The sequence below is a fragment of the Coturnix japonica genome, chromosome 34 (genome assembly GCF_054131305.1).
Source record: "Coturnix japonica strain WE chromosome 34, WE-NBRP24, whole genome shotgun sequence".
Lineage (NCBI taxonomy): Eukaryota > Metazoa > Chordata > Aves > Galliformes > Phasianidae > Coturnix > Coturnix japonica.
In genome coordinates this window covers 4146625-4154051 of record NC_140696.1, presented here as the reverse complement: position 1 = coordinate 4154051, position 7427 = coordinate 4146625, and the positions used below count along the sequence as shown (strand labels likewise).

At 45.2% G+C, this 7427-nt stretch overlaps 1 protein-coding gene and 1 long non-coding RNA gene across 8 annotated transcripts in view; one reads left to right on the top strand and one right to left on the bottom strand.

The window, feature by feature from the left end:
• The window catches only part of LOC107324204 (uncharacterized), a 123549-nt gene that overhangs the window by 77189 nt on the left and 38933 nt on the right, over positions 1-7427 (top strand). For 6 of the 7 annotated variants that reach the window (XR_014938259.1, XR_014938255.1, XR_014938260.1 and 3 more), the window contains exons 8-9: positions 154-216; positions 6303-6334. The gene's annotated coding sequence lies outside the window, so the exon portion shown is untranslated. The remainder of the gene's footprint in view (positions 1-153; positions 217-6302; positions 6335-7427) is intronic. The other variant, XR_014938263.1, reaches the window with a different exon arrangement.
• LOC146755287 (uncharacterized) lies at positions 708-7261 on the bottom strand. The gene is made up of 2 exons (XR_014938279.1): positions 7008-7261; positions 708-6157 (listed from the first exon to the last, which is right to left on the bottom strand). It is a non-coding gene; the product is annotated as an uncharacterized LOC146755287 (long non-coding RNA).

The following is a 7427-nucleotide window of genomic DNA, read 5'->3' as shown; positions in this document are numbered from 1 at the left end:
CATAATCCCCTGTGCGGTGCCCTCCAGGGGAAGGAAGAGTGAAGGCAGAGCAAAGCAAGAGTGGCTGTCTGGGAGGGAAGGTGTGCGGGGATCACTTCTTTGATTGCTAAATGCAGCAAACTGATGTTCTCCTTTTTGTCTTCTGTTCTGTAGGATTTCAATTGGGGAAATCAAGACCTGAGCAGATCCCTTTTTTCATTTCCATTTGTTCTCAGGGTGAGTAAATTCTCTTGTCTTTACTGTTGCTGTCATATCCTGTGCAGCTAAGATGTGTGACTTAAGGTTCAGAGGAAAATCTCTCCCTTTTTAATCTTTGCACTGATAACGCTGTGCTTAATTTAGCAGCAGTGAGGCAGAACATTTGGATTTTGTCATCCATTTCCAAAACTATTGTTGGCTTCCTGTTTCTTTGTTCCCCCCCCCAACGCTGCTCATTTTAGATTTACATTTTATTGTAGGTGCCAAAAGATAAGTTAATGCCAACTTGATGATTAATTAACTAATACTTGCTTCTGCCCTAAGATGGAAAGCCTTTATCTAAGTAACCTATTAATTATTATTTTATGTATTACTGCATGGGTACATCTAAATGGATTTGAGTTTTGCCCTTTTGAGAAATTTGGGCAATCATTTATTGTAATGAGAGGACAGAAAACCAAAGGAACCTTAAAGTTGGTACCAGAAAGTATGTCTTAATGCTGGGTCAGGGCACTTCTTTATCTATATTTTGCAAGCCCCAAGCAATATCAACGGTCTGGTTGTTAAATGTTCTGTAATACACAGTTCTGAGGCTTTCTGGCATGCTCAGAAATGCAAAAATCAATGCAATAGTTTGAGTTTCAAGAGGCTGAGAGAGGCCGAGGCCTTCAGAAGGTGAGAAGGAAACTGTGTGAAAATCACACCTGGGAAAGAACCAACCTACCTGACCTGGGCGACGGGAAACTTAAGTAGTGCTGCAGAAGTAATGAGTGCCATAAATACGTAGCATTAATACATGGCCTTGGGTATCCGTAGGCTTAATTGAATAAATAAATAAAGGAAAATAAAGCAAATGGCATTGAGCATCAGTAATAGATACGTTGGTGGTGAGACTGTTGATTTCACTCTCTTGAAGTTATAGTTGGATGGCAAGAATGAGATGGTTGCACGTTTCATGGCACTTTGGAGAATCATGCTGTGTTACGCCTATCAGCTAATGTTCCCACCATGAGGAAATAGTAGGATGCCATACAACAACAGGTGCTTAAGACTTAGATGGACATAAAGATGACCCATTTGTAAAGGGCTTTTCCTGTGGGGGTTTGGAATTGCCCCCTTTTGCACTGGGATTCACCCCATCTCTGCTTGTCTGCCTGTGCAAAGATCTAATACCTCTAACTGATGTTGTGTAGTTCTATCAGAGGTGAAATATCAAATGTGGATCTGCCTAGAATGTGGTGCAGTGGGTAACATGTATGGATGTAGATGGGATGAACTGATGGATAACCTACGTGTATGCTTCTATAACAAGTATACAAGCTTAGTTCTGCTGCTGTTGAATTCTGGGTCCAAATGCTTTTTGCTTTTATTAAGCCCTGTGGAGGAATATTTTGACACCTGTTAAACTGCTGAACTCGTTTTGCCTGAATTAGAAGCGTACTGGTTTTTCAGAAGTCTCATAGCCTACCCTTGACTTCAGTGGGATCGCTCTGTTGGTGGATTGTGTGAATAATGGGTTATTTTTAGGGTGAAGGGAAGGAAGGGAGATAAGTGGCAGATTCAGAAGGTGAAGGAAGAAGATGCTGCATGGTCTTAAGTGGAGCTGCCTGGGAGATAGGTGGGGCTTGGCCAGGCTGGGTCTCCCATGGGGGGGTTGCCTTTTTCAGGAGGGTGGTTGGCCACAGAGAGGAGTCGTGACAGTAGCCATCAGGTTTGGTATGAAGAACAGTTTATTCTCAGGGATGCAGTGGTATTAATGCATTGGCTGCCCAAGGAAGTGGCTGTGCAATCCTCTTGTAGCCCATCAGCAGCGCTGCTGGAGGACCTCAGGAGACTCTAAAAGGAATGAAACTGTATCAGTCTTTTTCTTTCCAACAACAGAGGGTACTCACCGTGATTAAATTGCCGGAGCTTTGTAGGAGGGTTAGGAGCTTAACAAAGGGTCTTTGTCACACAAGATGAGCTGTCAGGAGAGATTCCCCAGAGATGCTGTTCCTCTGAGATGTTCACACACCGATGTTCTGGGTGTCACAAGCCAAGCAGAGCACTGCACTATCCAGTGGACCAAAAACCAGCATTAAAATGCTTTCAGCAAGTTAGCATGTGGTTTTGGAATATCTCAGCCCTTGTCTGTGCTTGTGGCAGAGGAAATAGGATGGGAGTGCCACACATGCATTTCACGTTGCTTGGCCTTGCTCCAGCTTTCTAGTGAAAGAGGCTCTCCTGGCTGAGGTTAGGAGCTGTGCGTACGCAATGGGTAATGCATTAAGCCTTGCTGCTCCTGTTTGTCAGTGAGTTTTTCAGTACTCTTAAGCTGAGATAGGTATTGGGAGGATAAGAGCATTTAATACAGAAGGGATCAGGTATGGGTGTGGGACAACAGATGCCTTCAGTGATAGCGATTCTCCCATTCAGCTGCCTTCTAAATGAGGCACAGATGTCCTGAGTTCCAGTCTATGCTTGAACTGCAAGACTAAAGGGAGGAGTGAGTATATGTTTATTTGAGCCCCTCGTTACATTGCTGGCAATGTATCGCTAGTTTCCATTCCTATTTTTTGTACTCTTAGCAATCCATTTGCTATTGCCCTTTTCTTCCGCTCTCAGCCAGTAATCAGCACACTCCAAAACACAATGGGTTCCTTTCTGTGGTGAATCCCCTACTTGATGCAAACGTTTTCTGGCCTCATTTCTTTGGGATGCGTTTCAATGGGAAGAAGAGGGGAAAGTATTCCTTGTTCCTAGAGAAAAATGGCACTGGCAGCCTGGGTTATTTTGTCGGACGTGTGGCTTTAAGTGACGCCTTTGCCATCTGTTCTGTCTGCTAATTATGAATGCAAAGCAAACGTAGCCCACAATTGCTTCATTTAGAATAAGGGAGATGGCAGTGACCAAAATAGTTTTATTTTGGTGTCAGATGCTCTTTTTATTTCTCCTGTCTCTTCCTAATCTAAAGCAGGTCTGAAGAACTTCTCTCTCTCATCTGCAACAATAAACATTGCTGTGACAAACGAGCCATCTTCTACTTGTACATCTTCAGGGCTTTTAAAGAAGCAATTACACAAAAGCAAGGAAAAGGAAGATATGGCATTACTTGAACTGTGAGGGTTAGTTTGGGACTATGCATTTCGACTACAACTGCTCTGGTCTCAGATATGTAAGCGACTCAGGGAGGCATCGCTTTATCTCCAGAAGGTTTGACATCAACACGTGCAACACTTTCTGTCTGCTTCATCCTTGTTCCCAAGGCAAGCTCTGTACTCCCATTGGAATACATGATGCTCACAGTTGGTGTGTTCTCCTCTTGGTTGTGTCCAGCAGTGGCCATGGGGGTTCTTTCCTTCATTCCTAAATAGGATTGGCAACTTGTAGATACTCATCTGCTTTGCTCCAACCCTCCTTGCTTTGCTATCTAGCATGCAGACACGCGTTTTTTACCCCTCCTTCCTTCCTTCCCTCCTCAGCCATCACTCTTGCTATGATGATCAACACGTTTTACTTCATTTTCTGCCTGCTTCTATGCTGGGGGGAAATAGGGTCACAGCACTTCCTACTAAAAAGAAATACATTGGATACTAGAAGTCCTCATCAGCATCTAGAAGAATCTCTTGGCCATTTTCAGCTCCCATCCAACTGTCCTGGCACAGCCAAGGCAAAAATAGGCTCAGTGCGAGAGTTAAAGATATATTTTTTTGGTGTCCTGGGCCCGAAGGATGATGTTGTGGTTTAAGCATTTTGGATTGGAACCAATGGATGTGAGATAAATTCCAGACACTGTTGTGCACTTCCTCTGTGACGACTGCTGAAAACTCTTCCTTCTTGCTGTGCCTCCACTCCCTGCTTGTAAAAAACACCATGCTCTGCTCTCATGAGTTTAATAGTGAATGTGCAGTACTGGAAGCTCCTGATGTGTGACTCAGGCTATTTTCTAAACAGCTTTCAAGTTAAAATAGTGTTCTAACCTATGCGGTTATAGGGGGGAAACAGTTTAACATTTGGAAGCAAAGGCTCAGAAGCTTAGATGAGCTTGAAGAACACAGTGATTAATGCTAGTCAGTCAGCATGATGACAGTAAGAGCATCCCAATTCAGGATGGTTGAGGTTAACAATACTGGGAAATGAAGGTAGAGTTCAATTGGATCCTCTGGGTTCAGTTGGAGGTGCAGGAAATCTCTGTGAATAACTCTGAAAGTATGGCCAAGAAGAGACAACTCTGCACGCCTACATGGCTGTGTTTTAGTTAGATGCAGGAGATCAGGTCACTGAGGTCTAATTCTTTGGAGAAGGACTTAGTGAAGAATAGCCCTGAGTGGGATGAAGGTTTGACTCCCTGGTACCTGATATGGACACCTCCCAGCTTTGTGCCAGGAGGGAAGGAAGACTGGAGTCTCCCATAGCTTTGTGTGCCTACAATAATGTATACAATCATTTGTCCAGTTTTGGACTGTAATGTTTCTTGTTTGAAATTTCAAGGTTTTTTAAAAACACCAGCATTTAATGGGACATCTGTCTCACATGGTTTTTATCCAACTTCCAAATCCAATGAGGTGCCTGTCAAGCTATTTCTTTGCACTCTCTCCTTGAGGACTGCTTTGCTTGGAGCTCAGCGAATCTGTGGCCAAAGGAGCAAACCTCCCATGGGATAATGCATAAGGAATGTGTAGGTGTGTGCAAACGTTCTCCCTGGGGGCACGTGGCAGGCAGTGGCAGCTCCAGGTAGGGCTGGGCAGCCTGGATGAGCTGCATGTGCCCGCTGTGATCTCAGCACTCTGCATGCCTCCTGCTGTTAGCTGGGGTCTGCTGAGCACTGATGGCTTTCCAAAGGGCTGGCCATAGGTTAATGCTCATCCATGCTCTTTTGAGAAGCTTTCAGTTGGCAGCTGGGTGATGAAAACAACACTGTACATCCTGCTACATCTGGGAAGGCAGTGATGTACTTTGCCTGTCAAGTGAATATGAGGGTGTGTTTTGCCACAGCATGAGATTGGAGAAGGACTTTCTTACTTGTCCATCACTTGGAGATATTGGTGATGGAGCAGTAAAAAGTGGTCCAATCTCTGGTGTGGCTTTAAAGAGTGATCTTGAAAAGGTGGAGATGCACCAGTTTGTACCAAATAGTAGGTGTTGTCCCAAAATATTTGCACAAGGAGAATTAACCTCTCAAACCCCCTGCAAGGATTTTATCCCCTCATCTTCCAATTACACCGTTCAAACACACAGCTAATGACACACATAACGATGATAAAATGGAAGTGCTGCTGCAAAGAGGAACGTTTAAAACTAATGATATACCTCTAACTAGGTCTTACAAAAGGAAGTCTTAAATAGCTGGAGAGAAACAGATGCTTTGGGGGACTTGTGGATAAAAATAGTGGCTTTCAAATTGCAACCAAAACAAAAATGCGGCCTCACTTAGACAACCTCAGTGCTGGAAATTCCTCTAAAAACCAGAGAACCCAGAGCTGGGAAAGGATGTGAAATACCTGCAACTGCATCTGCAGTGGTTTCAGCATATTTGTCTGTCTTCCACCTTGCCTTACTTCTTTGCAGTGTTCTGCCCATAACAGCACCTGGCTGATACCCTGCCCTATGGGACTGAAGATTTATTTCATTGCTGTACAGTGGCCTGAGACCTCTGGGTTCTGTTTTCCTTGGAAAAATGCTGAAGTTGTGTCTGGGCCGTGCACACGTGGTTGTCCTCTCTGTGGTCTGCACAGATTTGGATGGAGCTGGTGTGGGTGTAGCTCTGCTTAGTGTCGAGCTCTGCTTCCCCTTCAAGCAGGGCTCTCTTAACTTGGTTTTCTCTCTCTGAGTTGTGGGTCTGGCTCACCCTCAGCAGGTCTGATGTGTAGTGAAGATCCATCAACTTCTTAAAGTGTCCTGCAGGCAGCTCCAGCTCTGCATCCAGGCCTTGGAGCATCTGCACACAGGGGCTGAGAAGCATTCAGTCGTGTGGTTTCATCTAAGTGGAAAAAGCACAGTTAGATCAGAGAGAATATTTTGATGACTATTCCTTCTTTTCCTTTACTTGTTAGGGCAATAAAGAAAAGGCAAATCTTCCTTTTAAGTGGGTAGCTTTGCTCATTCATGTGGTGTTTTTGTTTCAGGTGGTTCTTCTCAAACCTAAAGAAGCAGTCAGGTGAGCTCAGTATTTCGCTTTCTATGCGTGCAGAATGAGAACTGATGTGTGGGAGCAATGCAGGACACCTCAGAATCCCAGGGACTGAAGTTCTTGGTGGTTCCACCACCTTCTCACCACTAACCCACCAAAGGCATCTTTAAAACACGCCTTTTGCTCTTAGTCTTCTATGCAGTGCCGCAGATTGGCTTACTTTGGAGCCGGCATTTAGCGATTAGAACTTTATAATTTTCTCCTTTATTGGTAATGCCCTCACACTGTCATTTGGGGCTGAAAGGAAAGCATGCTGCTCGAGCTGGCCCCACCGGGCGCCGTGATAATGCTCTTATGAGTGAGACTGTCATTAGATTAAGTGGAAGATGCCAGTAGAGTTGTTCTCGATGGCCGGCCTCTCTTTTCTCCACACGGTGCTCAGAGTCCAACTATACTTTTTCTTTCACATTTCCATATTGTCCCTCCTTTATGCCTTGTCAAGAGCATTAGTCACAGCCATCCATCTGCATCATATATCACAGCCGAGACAAAGCCAGCGGGATGTGTGGCTGCTCAGCACCCTCAGCCCTGCCACAGCACAGGGCTCAGGTCCCTCATATGAACAGCAAGCACTGGGGCAGGGAGTGAGCATCACCCCATATGCTGCATGGCAATCCTGGAGCTAGGCTGATGGACTCACCTCTCGTGCTTTTGCAGGTATAAAGGGAAGTGATGCTTGTTAGGGCAGCGCGGGTTCCCATTCTGGAGCATTCAAAGCCTTCAGCTGGACCTGAAAGCAGGGCAGTGTGCTGGGGTTTGCTCCAGGGCACCGCCTGCAGCATTGGCTTTTCTGGTGTGTTGTTGCACTGCTGAATTTGCAGCCTGTAGATTTGGATTCCCCATGGGATGTGCTCATCTCATGAAATGTGGTGCACAAAGCAGAGAGAGGCGGGTGCTGACTGTCAGTGGGAGGGGGTTGGAGATGGAGAAGTGGAAGGAGGGTTTAAGGAGGGTGATGGATTTCCTGCACCCAAATAACAAAGAAGAGGGAAGAAAACCAACACAAATGTAATTTTGTCCTGGCCTAATGATGCACTGTCAGTCACTGAGGAATGAATTG